Here is a 20,240-nt window from a genome sequence, read left to right on the forward strand (position 1 = left end):
GGTGTTTACGAAGGCAACTGTGCTAATAAAAAACACGCAAAAACTAAACCAGTAACTACCGCTGTCAAATAACATTACAATAGCTATTACAACCTGTCTATTTCATAACAACGCGGTTAGTCCTACCTGCGGAATGCACAATACGGACCGCGAGTTAATACCTATTTAGTCGCTCGTATAAAATTACAAAGTTACCAAAACGGTGGCGAAAAGTAGAACTAGCTAATACCGTACTAATAGGCGATGGGTAGCGCTACTTTGAATGGTATGGTAAGTTGGTTCTAACATCCTTTGTGGTCCGAAATGGGCTTCATTCATAACTTGTTGCATAATTCACGATGGTTTGACGTTTAGATTAGTTTTGCGTGGCGGGCGCTGGCACGGTTTACATTTTGGACATTGTTACTCTCTTTCTTATCTCCCTGTCGTATCTAACAATCCTTCCTACTAATCTATCTAATATTTTGGATAATCTTTTGACAAGCGACATACTTAATAGATTTTATGACGGTGGAAGCAGTCTATACACTTCCACTGAACGTAGATAATAGTTAGTGTTTAGTTTTGTAACTAAGGGACCCAATATATCCCTGATTATTACAAGTATACTGTAGTTTTAAAGTATTTTATTTGTCATTATTTTATGTTGAAAAGATGACTTTCTGCCAAGTTTCTTGCGGCGCATTCTTCTTGGCAATGATGGACTTTCCGAAAGCGCTGGTAGTTTAAAAATGACGTGTAAAAGTGCCCATTGCGGCCTATTTACTGAATAAATGATTTGAAATTTGATTTGTAATTGCTAGATTTCGCTAGATGGAGTTACAATCGACGGGATTGGACGTTACAGTTCAGTTCTGCTTGTAACGTGACATAAATGTCAAAGGCGTCAAACGGACCTTAGGTACGATACTAACGCCAAGTGGCCTGTCACAGAAACTCTTATTGTTATTCTATGACGCAAAAAAAAGGTTTAATTGATGTCGACAAAATTTGATAGTCAGAAAGTTTGTAACCTGTATTAAGCAGGGTGACCATGCTTGCACCTCGTGATTTTTTCAGAATTTATGTGCTAAGACGGACGGGCATGGCGAAATCATAAGAGCGCCTTTTAGGGCCCTTAAAAGGTTAAGTTAGGCTATATGTATAATGACCAGATGGTCCCAACGGAAGACCAGCGCCGTTCGCAAGACCGGCAGATTGCTGTATGGGACCATTTCGTGACATGCATACGTAACAATTGTTATTTTATTTTTATTATTGTTGCTGTTTTTTTTGGAAAATGGGGCGCTGGCCATTGGAGGACAATATTGCCAGTGTCTAGTAGGTTTTGCCGTTGTACGGTAAAAATTCTAGAAAACGAAATATGAGATGTAATGGTGGATGAACGATGACAGCGCGAATTCTATTTCTGTTTTTATTATTATTAGTCTTATCCATGTCACTTCACGTCACGTAATGTCACGAATAAATGTTTTCTTTCTTTCTTTCTTTATATGTTCACAAAAATAATAATTATAATAATGTTATAGGTATGATATCGCATATTTTCTTCCATAATTAATATCGCCACGGGAGCGCCAATGTTCGCATACTCTTCGCTAGTCATACATATAGTTTTGTTCGAATCATCGTTTGTCATTCCTGGTGGTAGGACGTGCAAGGTCCGCCCGGATTGCTACCACCATCTTGCTCGCTAATCCTGCCGTGAAGCACCAGTGTTTGCACTGTTGTGTTTCGGCGTGGAGAGTAAGGCAGCCGGTGAAATTACTGGCACTTGAGGTATCCCATCTTAGGCCTCTAGGTTGGCAACGCATCTGCAATACCCCTGGTGTTGCAGATGTTTATGGGCGGTGCTGATCTCTTATAATCAGGAGACCCACTTGCTCGTTTGCCATCTAGTCGAATAAAACAAAATATTTTCCCGCTGAAATCTTAAAAATGTTAAATGGTCATTCCATAGAAAACAATAGGTTAGGTTAGGTTTGTTTGAACAATTATTGGATTCAGAGAAAAAAGTGTTATGTCAAACGATCATTCTGACAATTCATATATATAGAGCTATATATATGGAATGGACTCGCTGCTGGAGTTTTTCCATCTAGCTATGATTTCGGATCCTTCAAAAGGCGAGTGTTCTCCTAATAATGCTGTAGGTGTCTCTTACCATCACGTGACCCGCCTGCTCCTTTGCCAGCTGTTCGATAAAAAACATATATAATAAGAATCTCGGTAACGGCTCCACCGATTTCGGGGATGAGAAATCGATCTAGCTTGGTCTTATCTCTGGGATAACGCTTTTTAACGAGTTTTAGGCCGAGCAAAGCTCGGTCGCCCAGGTACTCACTCTTTACACAACTTCCACAATAAACGTGTGTATCTTCCAATTACACTTAATCTAACCCCAGTAGATTAGATGGTAGTTATCTCCCCCCCCCGCAATCACAGGCCCAGCACAATCAGAACGAGGCGCTGGTGTAAGTGAACTCTTTGAAGGAGCCGAGTGGGTTACGACACTCTCATTAACATGCTAGGCTGAGGTGCAAGGCATAAGAGTACAGTATTCGCACTATTGACACTAAAATAGCCGAGTGCGAGTCGGACGCGCGCACCGAGGGTTCTGTACTAATTTGAAGGTATCTGAGTAAGTATGTCTTAAAAAGTTGTCCCGTTATTAAATTGTCAAGAAATCAGTTTTGTCAAGAAATTATTAACACTAAGAGATCATAAATCAATAACTGCATAAAATATCCAAAATTTCTTGACGTTAGGAAAACGTCACGAAATCTTGTGAGGAAAAAATCGTAATTTTGTAACTACATCGAAACTTTCTATTGGATCCAACAACAAAGATTATGCATCTGCAGTACCCCTGGTGTTGCAGATGTTTATGGGCGGTGGTGATCTCTTACTATCAGGAGACCTACTTGCTCGTTTGCCATCCAGACGAATAAAAAAAAACAATGAATGGCCATTAAGGGTACAGTGGCCACAAACGGTACTTCTGCCCTACCACTGCTTCGGGCCGTATTTTCACGGATTCGGATTGTTGTAGTGCGGCACCCCTCTTAGGGTGCATACGCACGTTATGTTTTTTGGGGGGTGCCGTCTCTTTCTCAAGTGATGCTTTGAAGAGGGACGGCGCGCTAAAACCGTGCGGTTAACCGCAAAGTACTTGTACGTCACCAGCACCAATATCTGACAACAAGCGTGCATAAATATCTGATAGGTACGACTCTCTTTCTAGGGCCGGAAGGACGTGTCAGATATTTTTGCATGCCCCGCTGTGGCTGTGGCAGATATTAGATGCTGGTGACTGTACGTAGCCTTAGGTCCTAGTCCCGCTCTCCGCTCGTGCCTTGCCGGCGCCGGCGCACGCTCAGCAGCAGTGAAAGGCTTCCAAATATCAAATGTTTGCGATACACATTGACCAATCTTTGCGCAAGCTAAACGATACGTTTATTGGACTATTCACCTTATACGGCAGTTTCGTGGTTTTTATGCACAAGTCGATCTGGCATCGGTTTGAAATTATTTTTTTAATGAGTTTTCGGGTTATTGGTATTGTAATGACAATTATAAGATGCAATAACCCTTCTTCGGGGAGTCGGGTAAAAATGATGTTGTAACAAGCGATCAGGTTAAAGGGGTTTTGGAGAGTGTATTGGAGCTGCAAGGTCTTATTCTACTATCATTATCATCAGCTAGAAGACGTCCATTGTTGAATAAAGTCCCTTAGATAGAACGCCACAATGAACGACAATGTGACAAGACAAGGTGGGTCACAAAACCTAGTCTCAAAGGGAGGACGAAGAAAAACTACTGCAAAACTTAAAACCGAGTTTAGACGTGCAGGAAAAATCGTGCAAGTTGCATTACATTGCGGCGCTCGATTGACTACTACAAACTCGTTGGCCTTATGGCCTCGCAATGTAATGCAACTTGCATGATTTTTCTTGCAAGTCTAACCACATAGTACAAGTAGTCTAACTCGGCTTACGACCTTGACTTTAACACAAGTAGTTTTAGTGCCGCAGAAAAATGCTCCGTTGGCCGTATGCGTCTCACTCAGTGGATGTATATTTGACATGGCTGCTTGTAGATATATATTTCCTTTATGTCTTACTAGCTTTTGCCTGCGGCTTCGCCCGCATGGAATTCGGTTATCGCGCGCTGTTCCCTCGGGAACTGTGCATTTTCCGGGATAAAAAGTAGCCTATGCAACTCTCTAGCCATAAACTATATCTATGCCAAAAATCACGTCGATTCGTCGCTCCGTTTTGACGTGAAAGACGGACAAACACACACTTTCGCATTTATAATATTAGTATGGATGTGTTTTTAAAAACCTCAATTTCTTGTCTTCTTCATCAGCCCCCTGCCATACAATGCTGAGTGTAGACACCAAAGTGCACCAAACATTAATCCAAATTAATCTGCCATTACTTAATACTTAATGCGTTAAGGATTAGGGTCGTAACGAGTTAATCTCGGATTATCATTGCGATCGTTTCCGTTACAATGATAAATAATTAAATACGTTACTTAACGTTACGTTAGCATCGTCATTCTGTCAAGAATCACACGTGGATTACCTGCATCTTATCATCATCTGTGGCTTTTATAATTATGTATACGCTGCTGATGATTACGGCTGAGACGGTGACTAAACGGGGTTTTGGTTTGCCACCTAAGTTTTTAATATTTTCAATCAGTTTTTTATTAATTACAAATATGTTAGTCTGTAAGGTACGGTTGTTATTGTAAGGGCCTTGATTTCCGAAATAAACGATTGAATCATCATTATTGCTGGTAAACTGTTGCAGCATTGGTGAGAACGGTTAAAGGTAGAGAGGTATGTATGTATGTCTTTATTGTACAAAATAAGTAACAATTTACCGACATTGAGATATATGTACAAAGGCGAACTTATCCTTTTAATAAACTGACTGACTTGAAGTGTTGCTGTGAAGATGAGCTCTGGATGAGTTCAAAACGCGTTAGTGTAATTGTGGTGGTGATAGATGGATTTGAGTGATTTGTGTGTGTTCTTACAGTGTGGAGGTGCAGGAACTGCAAGAACACGCATAAAATCATAAGGTCGCGGGTGAGCAAAGATATTCTTTTAGTTCATTGATATGGACCTCCGCAAAGTAACGCCTGATTAAAAAAACTATTTAATCATTATCGTCAGACGGAAAGGCGTCCGTTGTTCAATAAAGACCTCGCTTGCATCCATCGGTTGCCCGCAACTCTCGCAACAGTTCATTGCCCTCATGTCGTGTCGCTAATAAGATCTATTGGCTGGAACCACGCGAGCAACTCTTAGCTACTGATTATTTACAAAAACTGTATGAAAAAACGTAACGTCGACCAATGGCGGTGAATGGCATGCAGCGAGTGATTGTGAATTGTAAAATAATTACATACTTAGTTTCAAACAGAGTTTTTTTTAGTTATAACATAAACCAGAAGTCAATTATCTTGGCGACAATAATCGGCTAATTCAGGGATCAGTTAGTCGCATACTTATGCCAGTAACAACCAAGCGAAATATTATATACATAGGTATGCTTTTAAACCAGATATATCTAAATGGTTTCAATGAAAATAACTTGATTTGTAGACATCCGGAATGAAATTCTAAAGAATGTTGCGAATTATTTAACAAACTGCTTTCCCTTTTAATCTTATGAATCTTGTTATCCTTACAATTTACAAACTAGAGAGTGGCGTCAGTCATCACTATTCAGTATTCATCAAACCATTTTGCATAATTTTAAAAACATTCGTAATTTGATGACGACTTCTGTTATTCATAATAATATAATATCATGGGACACTTTGACACCAATTGACCTAGTCCCAAACTAAGCAAAGCTTGTACTATGCATACTAGGCAACGGATAAACATACTTATAGATAAATATATAACTTTATACATATAGATAAATACATACTATATAAATTATGTACATTTATTGGACACACAAATTGTATAACGATACAAAATTGTTACAACATATTATTTATTTTAAGGTTTACATACTTAAATACATATTAAACATCCAAGACCCGAGAACAAACCTTCGTGTTATTCACACAAATATCTGCCCCGGCCGGGATTCGAACCCAGGACCTCAAGCTTCGTAGTCAGGTTCTCTAACCACTTAGCCATCCGGTCGTCAATACTAATCTCTAAAAAATTATGCAAACAATTAGCTGTTGCCCGCGGCTTCGCTTTAGAAAAATTCGTTTATCTATCACACGCCATCGTGGTTTCATCTCCAGTGGTTAGAGAACCTGACTACGAAGCTTGAAGTCCCGGGTTCAATTCCCGGTCGGAGCAGATATTTGTGTGAAAAATAGGAATGTTTGTTCTCGGGTCTTGGGTGTTTAATATGTGTTTAAGTATTTATATATCTAGTCAAGTATGTGTATCCGTTGTCTAGTACCCGTAACACAAGCTTTGCTTAGTTTGGGACTAGTTCAATGGTGTCAAATGTTCCGTGATTTTTTTTTGTGTTATAGCTATGAACAATGTAGCTTTTTGTCAATAAACATAATTATTATTAATTTTAACTTATTCCAAGCGTTTTTCAACAAGTAGCCCTTCGTCGGCCACACCGTCTCAATTTAAAACCAGCCTTCCTAATTAGGCCTGTGATAAATCCTTACCAAACAAGGTAATATTGCCGGCAACCCTGCTGGCACGACAATAGCCGATAAAATACGAACGGACATGCAGTGAAAGTCGGCGCCACGTGTGTTTGTGATGTAACCGGTGATAGGCTGATAGGTCATCGGAGCCTTCGAACTGGCTAGGCCTTACATTACCGCACACCTAAGATACCGAAAAACGGCGATTAAGAAAGAAAACGAAAAGGATTTTGACGAAGGGATAGCAGTAAATAAATAAATAAAAATATCCTCGGTTTATTGACACCAACTGACCTAGTCACAAACTAAGCAAAGCTTGTACTATGGCTACTAGGCAACGGATAAACATACTTATATTGATAAATGCATATTAAACGAACAAGACTTGACAGCAAACATTCGTATTATTCATACAAATATACCCCGACCGGGGACCGAACCAGTTACTTCAAGCTTCATATTCAGGTCCTCTAACCACTTGGCTACGGTTGTCATGTAAGAAAAACGTTTATTTATTTATTTATTTATGTATTTGGGCACAAACGGTACAATAAAACTTACATTGTAAACAATGACATCAAACATTGACCAACAAAGTTGCCACAGGTTATTAATTCCCAATAATAAAGTATAAAACGGGTAAAGAAATAACAAACACACAAAGAAAAGAAAAAGGCTACGACTTGCAAAAGAGAGAACGTGCATATAACCCATTCTCAAAAAAATGGCATAACATTACTTAACTACTACTAATGACAGTCTTATATTTACTAAGAGAAATGCTAAATATATCAATATCAGAGAATTTGCTGTTATACATTTTACAAACTCGTTTAATGAATGAGTTCGCAGCATATTTGCAATGAGTAAAGGGTACATGAAGCATACAATTAAGATTTCTCGAATTCAGGCGAGGTACTCTCAAACCTAATTTACTCAAAAGATACGGGGAGTCAATCTCATTTAAGAAAGAAAAAATATATTTACTTATAACAGCAATAACCATAAAGGTAATAGCAGTCGACGTCCATAATACATCTGTTACCGATACGGTAGGTACTTGATTTCCTGTGTTCTGTTATTTTCATGTTTTTGTTATGTACAATAAAGAGTTTTACAATACAATATAATACGAGTAATGTCCTCTTTCCCCTTTTTATTTAATACTTCTTATTTATAATATAATGTCTTAAACATTCGTTCGTGATTTTCACTCGTAAAAATAAAATACACAAATAAAACCCAAATAAATAAATATTACTGGTGTGCGTTAGCGTGATAAGTCCTGTGCGTATTTTGACTACTTCTTATTTAATTATCTTTCTATACAAGTAACAAACCACTCAAAATTACCGGCAAACGAAATGTTTATAAAAAGCGTTAAAACAACTTTTGTCAACTTTAGAAACTTTCTTTCTAGTTTGTTTACTTGCGCTTCTACGTGACATAATACCTTTGACAAAAGTTCCTGGCAACGAAAAAACCGATTTCTATCACTGATACACGTTCTGTTTTTTATCAGTTCACGTATTTAACCTTTTGAGCTCTTGTAGACGAAAGTGAGAAAAAGATCGAATTTGTTCAGTAATAAAAATCAAATAACCGACTTTTTAAGCGATTTTACTTCGACTTCGATGGTACAGCAAACATAGATGTGCAACAAAAAGGTTTTAAGATTCCACGAAACCTATCGTAAAGGTTCGAGATTGTTGAACCAATTTGTTTGTTGATTGAGTTCTAACTTTACAAGCTATTTGGAAATAAATGGAAACATAAACATGGACATGGAACACACGGTTTACGATTGATGGACGATTTAACTTTAATTTAGGAGAGGTAAGTTTAAGATCAGTAATTAAAGCATTTACAAAAACTTTTTGTTATGACGTCAACTTTAGCAGTATGGTCGCGCGTTTCGGCGTATACTTTGAAAGTATATAGTTTGTACTTTTATACTTTGAGTCGCCAGCCAAAAAGGTTAAGAACCGCTGCTGGTTTAGACGCACATAAGATGTCAAGACATGGTACCAAAAAATCCCTTGTTTTGTTTTTATTGTCAACGCAGTTTATTGTTTATTTTTTCTGTGCACTAACTTAACTTAAGTTTTCTGTTACTGTTACTTCCAATATCACGTACCTTTTTTATTTTACTGAAAATATTTGATTACTTTGTCCATCTGTGGCATTTATCTTTCACCACACTAACAAGATTTACAACCGCAATCATCTGTTAAAAGTCTTGACATACAATAATAATTACTTCCAAAACTGGCCACAACGTGTTTTAAAAAACTCAAGGTTGGCAATTAAAATAAAAATGCCTACGATAGTAATAACATGCTTCTTTACATCAGTATAGCTTTAGGCGATACGTAATAAATAGAATAGAAAGCCCTCGCCTGAAGGCATATTTCGTTTCACATTCTTTTAGTTTAAAATATGGAGTGTTGAGTCGAAAATATGGACTTAGAGATATTATTTGGGCATTATTACTTTAAATGACGCTTAATTCTATTTTCAGATTACAACATAGTCTTTAATTTTTTTTTAAAACGAAAACGATTTTCTGGTCGCCCCACGGGACCTACCTTTACGGTTCGCGCCAGAGAATTCCTTCCAACCGGACCACCTGAATGGTGCAGTGAGTGAGGAACCCTTTTATCCTAGCTCTACTACTTGTGCTTAAAACCAAAATTTCTAATTCGACAATTCCACGGCTTTAGATAAATGGTTACTGATTCGTGGATTTAAATATCTTATTTAACATAATCTGCTTAGTTGTCGGAGGTTGCAAAATATTTAACCGATGAATAATGTATGAGTGCGTTCTAATAGATGAAAATAGCTGTGATGTGATTAGGTATGTAAAATGGCGATGACATTGACCGAGAGATTTCTAGCAGTATTCTAAAAATGTATTTAGCTAGCCCGAAGAATTGCGAAACTGAAGTGGCAGTGGGCGGGGCACATCGCTCGCAGGACTGATGGCCGATGGGGTCAGAAGGTTCTTGAATGGCGTCCGCGGACCGGGAGACGAGCTGTCGGTAGGCCTCCAACAAGATGGAGCGACGACCTGGTTAAGATCGCGGGGTCGCGGTGGATGCGGAAAGCACAAGACCGGTCTGAGTGGAGAGCCTTGGGGGAGGCCTATGTCCAGCAGTGGACGTCTTTCGGCTGACATGATGATCATGATGATGTGTTTGTCTCGATCACGCTACTATCACGAAATAAACTAAAATTCGAAATAGAGGTGGCTCTAGCTCTGCTTTTAAGGATGCGCTTCGTGTTGCGTTGATGTGCTGCGAGAAATATGTATGGCATGATCCAATAGAACCCCTTCATTTACCAATCCTCGCACAGCACAGCTTCTAGCAGCACTAGCTTTCTAGTGGAAACAGCTGAGTGGAGCGACGATAGGTAAATGAAGCGTCTCTATTGGTGGAAACGCGACCTAACTCAAGTTTTTCGATGAAGAAGGAACTTCAGTAGAAAGCCTGCACTCACGGCCCTAGAAATAGAGCCGTATCAGATATTTAGGCACACCATGTCAGATATTGGTGATGGTGACTGTACACTACGAAGCAATTCAATGGTGTTGGTTTGACAACTTTGACAATTGTGTCACGTTTCATCATCATCATCATCATGTCAGCCGAAAGACGTCCACTGCTGGACATAGGCTTCCCCCAAGGCTCTCCACTCAGACCGGTCTTGTGCTTTCCGCATCCACCGCGATCCCGCGATCTTAACCAAGTCGTCGCTCCATCTTGTTGGAGGCCTACCGACAGCTCGTCTCCCGGTCCGCGGACGCCATTCCAGAACCTTCTGGCCCCATCGGCCATCCGTCCTGCGAGCAATGTGCCCCGCCCACTGCCACTTTAGTTTCGCAATTCTTCGGGCTATGTCGGTAACCTTAGTTCTACTGCGGATATCATCATTTCTAATTCTATCCCGCAGAGAAACCCCAAGCATAGCCCTCTCCATAGCCCTCTGAGTGACTTTGAGCACAATAATATAGAAATAAACAAATATCACATAACCAATGCAGAAGTAGGTAATTGTGTCACTAATAGCAAGATTAGCAAAAGCGCCCGTTTACCACAACTGGAGACCAAAGGGGTGTATTATGTGTGAAAGAATTAGCACAGCTATCCCACGGGGATCGCTGCCAGCCTTTTGGGCACAATGCCACGGAGGCCATTTCTAGATTTCATCATCATCTTCATCCCAGCCTATATACGTCCCACTGCTGGGCACAGGCCTCCTCTCAGAACAAGAGGGCTTGGGCCATAGTTCACACGCGGGCCCAGTGCGGATTGGGAACTTCACACGCACCATTGAATTGCTTCGCAGGTTTGTGCAGGTTTCCTCACGATGTTTTCGTTCACCGCAAAGCTCGTGGTAAATTTCAAATGTAATTCCGCACATGAATTTCGATTTCAGAGGTGCGAGCCGGGGTTTGAACCCACGACCCTCTGCTTGAGAGGCGATAGGTCTCACCACTAGGCCACCACGGCTTACGGCCACGGCATTTCTAGATTTAATTTAGTTTATATAATATTGAAATAATTATAATTGAGTAATGCAATATTTTTGTATAATTTCTTGATTGTTATTTAACATTGACGAATTACCCCCCCCCTCCGGATTATTTTTACCCTTAATCAATATTATAGCAAGATGTATATCGGGTAAAATCCATTAAGGTTCTTTATGGTAAAAATCCTACATGGAAAGTATAAATTGAAGTATGTTTCAAGCTATGCTAGGTTAAGGGCACCAGTGCTTGTTGAAGACATTCGCGGACCTTCAAAAGCTCTAGCCAAAGCTTGTGTGGGGTCAACGGCCGATCTATTACGCGCCGCGTCCATTTCACTTTCATGCGCAGACGCACTCGATACGGAATGTTGTTAATTAATTTATTTGCCATCTGCTTTCCAAAGTTGCGACGTTTCACACGATGATTAGTTGTAGACATATACTTACCTTCATTTTGGCAGATCTTAATTTAGTCTAGTCTGGTTGGCATAATATGTAAGGTAGGTAGATGTCCGAGTGTTGGGCACTGTCCCAGCAGTTGTCATCTTTAATTTTTGACCCCGACGGAGAAAGAGATTTGAATTCAAAGTGAATTTTCTTGCGGAGGTTCTTAGATAATGTTTGATTTTTTCAGTTCAGCCGTTTTTGAGATATTGAACTTTGAAACGACAATTAATTGAAACAATTACTTTGCTAACCCCTACAACTTTTTAGCTACGTTTATCCAAGAAATGTGTGTTCATGCAGAATTCCTCCACCTCAACACTGTAAGAACACACAAAAATCACACAAATTCAACTAATCACCCACCACCACAATACCGTTTCGAACTCAACGAGAGCTCATAGTCTGAGCAACACAACCATTCACCATGCTATGTGAGACTTAGGTGTTTTATAAGTTGGTTAGATTATGATAGATATAGTATCTTTGCTAATATCCTTGTCACAAGAAGGCACCTCTTCAGGCCACCTACGAGGCTCATACCACTGATACGCTTTTTGAAACCGGTCCGTTTGTCGAAATGTTCAGTTACGTGGGTAATTGTCACATGATCGGCACCTTTCAAGTATTTTAATGGTTTTGAGTGGTTTGATATTTAACTGGTAAGGTGACGTGTGGCTAATGTGGCACATCTCATATCGCAAAGACAGCTTTATTTCTTCATTGAAGTTACATGAACAGGAAGCATGATTTTTAAAATGATTTACAACATTTTCATGTTAGTAGTAAGTATAATAAATCATTTAAACTTTAACAATGACGAGCCAACGCCATTTTGCAGCAGCCGCCGTGACGCGTGCTCCTAGATGAAGGGCTACGATTTAGCCCGAAACATGTCAGCTATGATGATGATGATGTCCTCCATGTCGTGTCCGACAAAGGCGAACCTTTAGGCTTGTTTATTATGTGCCCGAATATGGCTGTCACGAATATGTCAGCTATACAAGGTGTTAATTAAATAACTGAAAACCAGAAAGTAGTTTGCTCAGAATCGAGAGTAGAATCGATTACACTATGTTTTAAATTAGGTTGTGTTTGTGTTTTTAAATTCCTTTTTTACTGTGCCCGTCTAAAAGACAAAACGGAACCCTTCTAGTTTCACCATGTCTGTCTGTCTGTCTGTCTGTCCGTCCGCGGCTTTGCTCAGGGACTATCAATGCTAGAAAGTTGTAATTTTGCACGGATAGATATGTAAACTATGCCGACAAAATGGTACAATAAAAAATTAAAAAAATATATAGACGTAAAGTTGGGGTTTTTTTTTTTCTCAATCAACCCTATGGTGTGGGGTATCTTTGGATAGGTATTTTAAAACCATTACGAGTTTGCGAATACAATTTTTCGATTCAGTGATTTGTTTGCGAAATATTGAACTTTAAAGTGCAAATTTTCATTAAAATCGAGCGTCCCCCTCTAAAATCTAAACCGGTGGGTGAAAAAATTTGAAAAAATTCAGGATCATAGTAAGTATATCAAACTTTCAAGGAAAACTACAACGGCTAAGTTTGCTTGAGAATTATTAGTAGTTTAAGAGTAAATAGCAGCTTAATGTATAAAATATACCTAAACTTGGAAGATTCCGTATAAAATACGAAATCCTTAGAAAAATATTACTCAATTTTTTCGTAATGGCTACGGAACCCTATTTTGGGCGTGTCCGACACGCTCTTGGCCGTTTTTTTTATGTTTACATAATGCTAACGACAAATGTCGGTTGTCCCCAGACGGTGTCGGGTTGCCTGCGCGGGCGCACGTGACCGATGTCGAGGTGAGTTATTGCCAGAAGTGACACCTGGGAAAAACGCACAAACCTGCGAAGAAATTCAATGTGTGTGAAATTAAGATTGGTTTTTTGGGATCTTTTTGTATTTTTTATTTCAACTCCAAATTTTGTTACTTTTACGGTCATCCCGTAAAATCCGTATCGAAAATACAAACTGAAACATAGATGCACAGAAAAACCAGAAAAAGAGACCAGCGCTGGGAATCGAACCCAGGTCCTCAGCATTCTGTGCTGCGTGTTACACCACCACTGGACAGGAGTACAGACACAAATTTCTCCTATGCACCGCATATCTCAGCTTTTTTGGTTTCTTATTTAATCACTTAAGCAGCGACACTAGCGACATCTATATTGTAGCCCTCATCAAGAAACTTTCAACACTCCATTCCAGTGCTGGTCTCTTTTCTGGTTTTTCTGTGCATCTATGTTTCAGTTTGTATTTACGATGAGTGTGAACTTCTTAATTCCCACTGGGTCCACGTAGGACGTTAGGCTGGAATGAACGACTAGCTTTTGCCCGCGGCTTCGCCCGCGTGAAATTCGGTTATCGCGCGCTGTTCCCTCGGGAACTGTGCATTTTTTCGGGATGAAAAGTAGCCTATGTCACTCTCGGGTCCATAAACTATCTCTATGCCAAAAATCACGTCGATCTGCTGCTCCGTTTCGACGTTAAAGGCGGACAAACATACACACAAACACACACACTTTCGCATTTATTTATTTTATTTAGAAGAAAACTTACACAGTATAACAGTTAAACACTAAGGCACTGCGCAAGACAAACACTGAGAAGAGAGAAAGAGATTGAAATACAATCCAAGAAAACAACAATTCATAAATAAAACGTATAAAACAAAACAAAACATTTAAACATTTTTTTTATATTAGTATGGATAATGTGGTGGTTGGACAGATGACCTGGTTTAAGCGAAGGTCCTGGTCCAACCGAAGCAACTGGAGATCTATAGGCCTGCAGGGCTACTACGAAACTCGAAACTCGAAGTTCGTGTCGTGCGTTCCCTCTGACACTTATACTATTTAATACGAGAGCGAGAGGGACGGTACGATACGAACTTCGATTTTCGAACATCGGAGTAGGCCCTCTGTGTCCAACAGTGGACGTTCTACGGCTGAATGATGAATGCGGTCTCTAGTCATCAAAATGGCCGCGATGTGTCATGTCGTAGACAATTTCACATTCCCAGAAACAATCTAGATCTGGCATGTGTTCTGTATAGCGTGGGATATGGCATGGGAGCATCTATTGTGGCAGCATGTTTTAGTTGAATGGAATCGAATGTGAAATTAGTTGCATGTTTGTAGCTTGCGAAATTAATAGCAGGAATTTCGATATAATGTACTATCTAAACACTGTGTTCCAATATTAAAGAGGAGCGAACCGTTAGCCCAAACGTTAAATACCGCACATAATTAATTGTCTTAATTCTTGATTATTTTTTAAACAGTAATCTTTCCTAATGTGAACTACTAAAGAATGGGATTCGCTCTCATCGTCCGTATTTCAAGATAGATACAACCTATTCTAGAGCCTTCAGACTGTGACAGAACCAATGAGATACACATTTGGCCTGATCTGCACCTTTCATCAGGTACTGCACTTTTCATGTAAAAAAAAACAGTAAGAGTTAGGCCACTTCATTTGTCCTGTTGAATGTAGTTAAGGTTATCGGAGATCAAAAATAACACGGTATATAATGCAATGCAACAAAAATATTTGCATGATGTATTAATAGATAAATGACAGCTTTGCGCATGTCCACACAGTAGATCCATTTCGGGTCTTTTATTTGTGCAGCACTTATCACTGGGAGCGATCCATACCACTCAAGTGCAGGATGATTGGAATAGGCGCGAATGTATTAAGATGTGTGGGGTAAGTTAAGAGCGCGGGGAAATAACATCACCCGAAAATATCATCATTAAAAAATCCGGCCAAATACAAGTTTGACTCACGCACTGAGGATTCCGTACAAATTTGTAGGTATATAAATATCCAGTGTTAGCAAAGTCCCTCTACTAAGCAAAATGTAGGCAGTGTGTCATTTTAGAAATAGTTCCTGATGTCAGTATGTTTGTGGCTATGTAGACTGTAGACAGACACAAAAAATAAGATTTTCTGACTTTTCTTCTTGGTTGTTCTAAATATAGGAGGTTTTTCGGCTACGCCACTTTGTATAGACACTCTTTACTCGACTGCCCAAAGGAGGGTAGTGTTTTTCAAAGACTATATTTTGATTGCGTTGACTCTTTATCGTGTGTTAAACTGACAACGACGAACGGTTAGCCAAGCGGTTCGAGAACCTATGTATCTACAAAGCCTGAAGTCTTTGCGTTCGATCCCCAGTTGTTAGTAGTAGATATATTAGGTATGTCGGTACAAAAAATTCGAATGTCTGTTCTTCAGTGTTAGGGTGTTCAATATGCATGTGAATATGGACTTATCCATTTAAGCATGTTTATCCATTACTTTAGTACCTACCCATAACACAAGTTTTGCCATTTTGGAACTGAGTTCAATTGATGTCAAACGTCCCGGTATTTATTTATTTTACCCGCTAGATCTTTCCGCTTGCGCCGGCCGTCCCGCGTCGCACGCGCTCCCGCAATCTTAGCTATCGATCCCTTTAATTGATCACTCACACCTGTCCCCCCTGCGCTAGCGCATAACTCAGTAACACTATCGCCGCCGCAATATTTATAAACTGTATCGTTTATTTGTCGCTGCCACGGTAGTTAGCCGGCCGTAACACGACAAAATAGAAACCAAGATGCATCTCTCACCTGTGATTTTGTATATAGTTTGGATGAATAAAATAGATACAGTGTGTATTTTTGATACAACCTCCAACTTTAAGAGTACTTAGTGAAGGCCCTAATAATCACACTTTATTATATTTTAGTAAAAAAATTGACTTTGATCTGAGGGGAAGATCGCAACGAGAGATTACGTACAATAATAATAATCAATACGCGGTTAACACTTAAGTTAAAAAATTTATTAGATTTTTCTATTTACTATAGCTGTTACCTGCGACTGTCTACAAAAAAAAATAAACATTTGGTCTCGTTTGGACCCGGTTGCCAAACTTTCGTACGCCTTGGTTAATCATGCTTCAGTCACGTTTCAGGGTTCCGTTGTGAAACTGACAAAAACAAAACCTTTATAGTTTTGCAATGTCTGTCTGTCTGTCTGTCCGTGAATTTTTTCAAACACTCTTAGTACCAGAAAGCTTTAATTTGTCGAGTGAATACAATGATCACGCTCAAAGGAGATAATACAATAAAATTTAAAATATATGTACTTTAGGACTATGTACTTGTACAGTCGCCATCAGGTATTTAAGAGCGGATTCGCGCGGTATAGTTTTTAGGAAAAGGAGTTAAAAAATGTGGGTGAAGTGCCTTTGAGCGGATAACGGTAGTCAAACTTTTGTAACTACACTGTGATAACGGTAATGGGACTTTTGGGATGAAAATATTAGTGCCACTTGTCCCATGGGACTACTGGCACGTAATCGTCTCAGTAGTCCCATGATGGGACTACTCAATGGGACTAGTGGGACAGACGGCGTAGTTGTGACACACTTCAGTTGCCAGCAAATAACTTAACCAAAGGGCAACCTGCAATCTAACCGATTACCCATAACCTAACCAACAAAAACTTTGTCACTTCAAAGTTCAATATCTCAAAAACCTGCATTAATATCTGCGACAGCGAAGCGTGCAAAAATATCTGGCACGTCCTACCGGCCGTAGAAATCAGATATTTATGCACACCTTGTTATGTCAGATATCGGTGCTAGTGTGTGTACTCCACAACCGATACTTACCTCACTGATCTTAGGAGATGGTAAAGGAAATTCTTGGCTATACAACTTACATAATAATTGCTCGTTTAATGCAGAATAGGTCCTTTGCCGATCATTAGGGCAACAATAGTCGCGATGGCAGATTGCTGCACGCCATTGTTCCCTTCGCTGAGAGCGCTAAAAAGACGAGGGGACCACACCGGGGCCCCGGGACCCACGGGCTATGGTTATAGCTTGGACACGAGCATGATCGTCTGCTCTTAACTGAACTTAAGTATCATTTTAATAAATTTTACAGGACGTACAAAATATGTTTGAATAGTTTTAAATGGGATTTTGTACGAAAATAATGGTCCAAACGTGGTCCGAAGTATGTGATTTTTTGACACGTCGGTATTACGAGTACATATGTTTTTTTGACAAATTTTTATGGTTTCTTCCCCCAACGATGTATGTTCTTCGAGCGATGTGGCCCGCCCATTGCCACTTCAACTCGCATATAGTCTTCGAGCTATGTCGATGACTTGTTTACTTCTGGAATCTATTCCGCAAAGAAACTCTGAGCGTAACTCTTCCATAGCTCCTTGCGTGACTCTGAATCTCTCTAGGTTAGGTGGCCAACAGTCAAGACCGACGTCTCAGAGCCATAGGTCATCCATCACTGGCAACATACACAAAAATGTTATTGATTATTAATGAAAAATAGATTTTAATTTTAATTGGCTATGGATTACACGTGAAACCCATTTATAATGAATTCACAAAACAAACAAGAAAACTAAAGCCTGCCTCGCTAACATATGATTACATTTTAATTGGCTAATATTACTCTCACATCTGCATCCGACCAATCACAGTATCGCATTGTGCAGTCCATCACCAGTCCAACTGAACCTCTTCCCTGTAAAGATTTCTATAGCATTTATCATGAAATTTTCAGGATGAATGCATCCTCGGAGCTCAAGATGCAATGGCCTAGCATTTTGTTTGAACTTGCCACGTCATTGACTGTTCAATTTCATACGAAATTGTCTTTTACACGCACTGTTATAGCTTTAAAAGTAAGTTTTGTTTTACGGCAATGAGTAATCGTTTCTTTTATAAAGGGAAATTATACTTGGGTGCACTTTAATTATCTCAATCGATCGGAGGTATTATGCGGCATTTTTTTAATGATAGTGACGATTAAATAGTTGGCTTGTTTCACGCATGCGTAACTTAAAATGATGTAATGCGTTGTATTATCTCAATTCTTTGTGCGTTTCATAATGACTGTATTCTTATTATAAGCGCTCTGGTTGGTTAGAGATTTCTTTTGACCTCATGTTGTTTTATACATCAAGAATGCTGTGGCTAGTATGTACTTATTAGCTGTTATGTGAGACTTTGATCATCATCATGAGGTTGGAAAACGTCCATCGTTGAACAAAGAATTCCTTAGAACGTAACAATGAACGACAACTTGCCATCTGCCCGCATCTTATGTCGTCAGTCCACGTAGAGGGAAACCTGCCAACGCTGCGGCCAGTTTGTTTGTTTATGCTTTTGTACAAAAAAGGAAATACAAAAAAGATAAGTACAAAGGCGAAGGGCAGTTCGTGATTGCAACTTGAAATCTTTTCTCCTTCAGCTTCATGTTCATTATTTAGAACTTACAAATTCATGACTTTAGTTCTCTTAGCTTAGCGAATTTCCGTATTTTGGATTATGTACCAAGTATGAAATCGATATTTTTTTTATTGACATTTCATAAATTTATTCTTTCTTTCTATTTCTGCTTGTCCTAGAAGCTTTAAATTTGGTAGGTATGAAGGTAGCTCTATCTCAACCAATATGGTAAGCATTTTAGCGAAATGACGAAATTTCTAATGGTTTAGTTGAGCGAAGCCGCGTGTAGAGGCTAGTTCTTAATATCCTAGCGGTGTTCCCACGGTACAAAGCTTTTCAGACAGTTTGTCCATAACCGTACATAATGTCATATCCGTAATTATTTCTGTACTAAGTCACCATTGTTTAAAACCATGATTATACTGGGAAAACTGTTTGTATAATTATAATATTGTTTGTTTAAAAAATGATTATAATTAGTATGCACATCGCGTGTGTGGGAGTAATAAGTCTTTTCATATTTCAATGTGACAGTGGTGGAGGTAGTGTTGGTATAAACTTTGAACCTTCTATCCTCCTGGGTCCTCGCGTACTTTATAAAGGACTAATTAACACTAAGAATAACGGTCGAATCTCCTTTATAAAGTACAAATTGTTCACTGTTGTGTTTCGGCGTGGAGAGTAAGACAGCCGGTGAAATAACTGGCACTTGAGGTATCCCATGTTAGGCCTCTAGGTTGGCAACGCATCTGCAATACCCCTGGTGTTGTTGGTGATGTTTATGGGCGGTGGTGATCTCTTACCATCAGGAGACCCACTTGCTCGTTTGCCATCCAGTCAAATAAAAAAAAAATTGAATAAAGAGTTCTAAGAATTTTGAAATAATATAGATCTAAACTAACAAAGCAGGCCAACTACGTCTAGGTCTTAAACACTAGTTTGTTAAAAAACGTCAGGACCCATAAGGCTATGTTATGGCAATAATTCACGTTTGGGACGTCGTTACAGAGTTAGCTAAGTATTAAAATGTATAAAACAAAATTTAACTTATTTAACCCCTTGTTTCACCGTCAATTGATTAAATTTTTTTTGTTTAAAAATTTTTCATTGATTAAATGCGATGCCGTCTCTCTTTGTTTTGTTCGAATAGACGGAGACGGCATCACATTTATGCGTCAAATAAAATTAATCAAAAAATCTATACCAAAAACTGGCCAAGCGCAAGTCGGACTCGCGCATCGCGAGTTTCGTACGAATTTGTAGGCATGTCTATTTATTCAGTGTTAGTAGAGCCTCTCTTAAGTCAAATGTGTTCCAGT

The 20,240-nt window shown here is 39.2% G+C and overlaps 1 protein-coding gene across 3 annotated transcripts in view; it reads left to right on the plus strand.

The window, feature by feature from the left end:
* The window catches only part of LOC141438205 (uncharacterized), a 166,615-nt gene that overhangs the window by 38,034 nt on the left and 108,341 nt on the right, over nucleotides 1-20,240 (plus strand). For all 3 annotated transcript variants that reach the window (XM_074101968.1, XM_074101970.1, XM_074101971.1), the window contains exon 3: nucleotides 13,425-13,468. The gene's annotated coding sequence lies outside the window, so the exon portion shown is untranslated. The remainder of the gene's footprint in view (nucleotides 1-13,424; nucleotides 13,469-20,240) is intronic.

This window comes from Choristoneura fumiferana, chromosome 18, assembly GCF_025370935.1.
Source record: "Choristoneura fumiferana chromosome 18, NRCan_CFum_1, whole genome shotgun sequence".
Classification (NCBI taxonomy): domain Eukaryota; kingdom Metazoa; phylum Arthropoda; class Insecta; order Lepidoptera; family Tortricidae; genus Choristoneura; species Choristoneura fumiferana.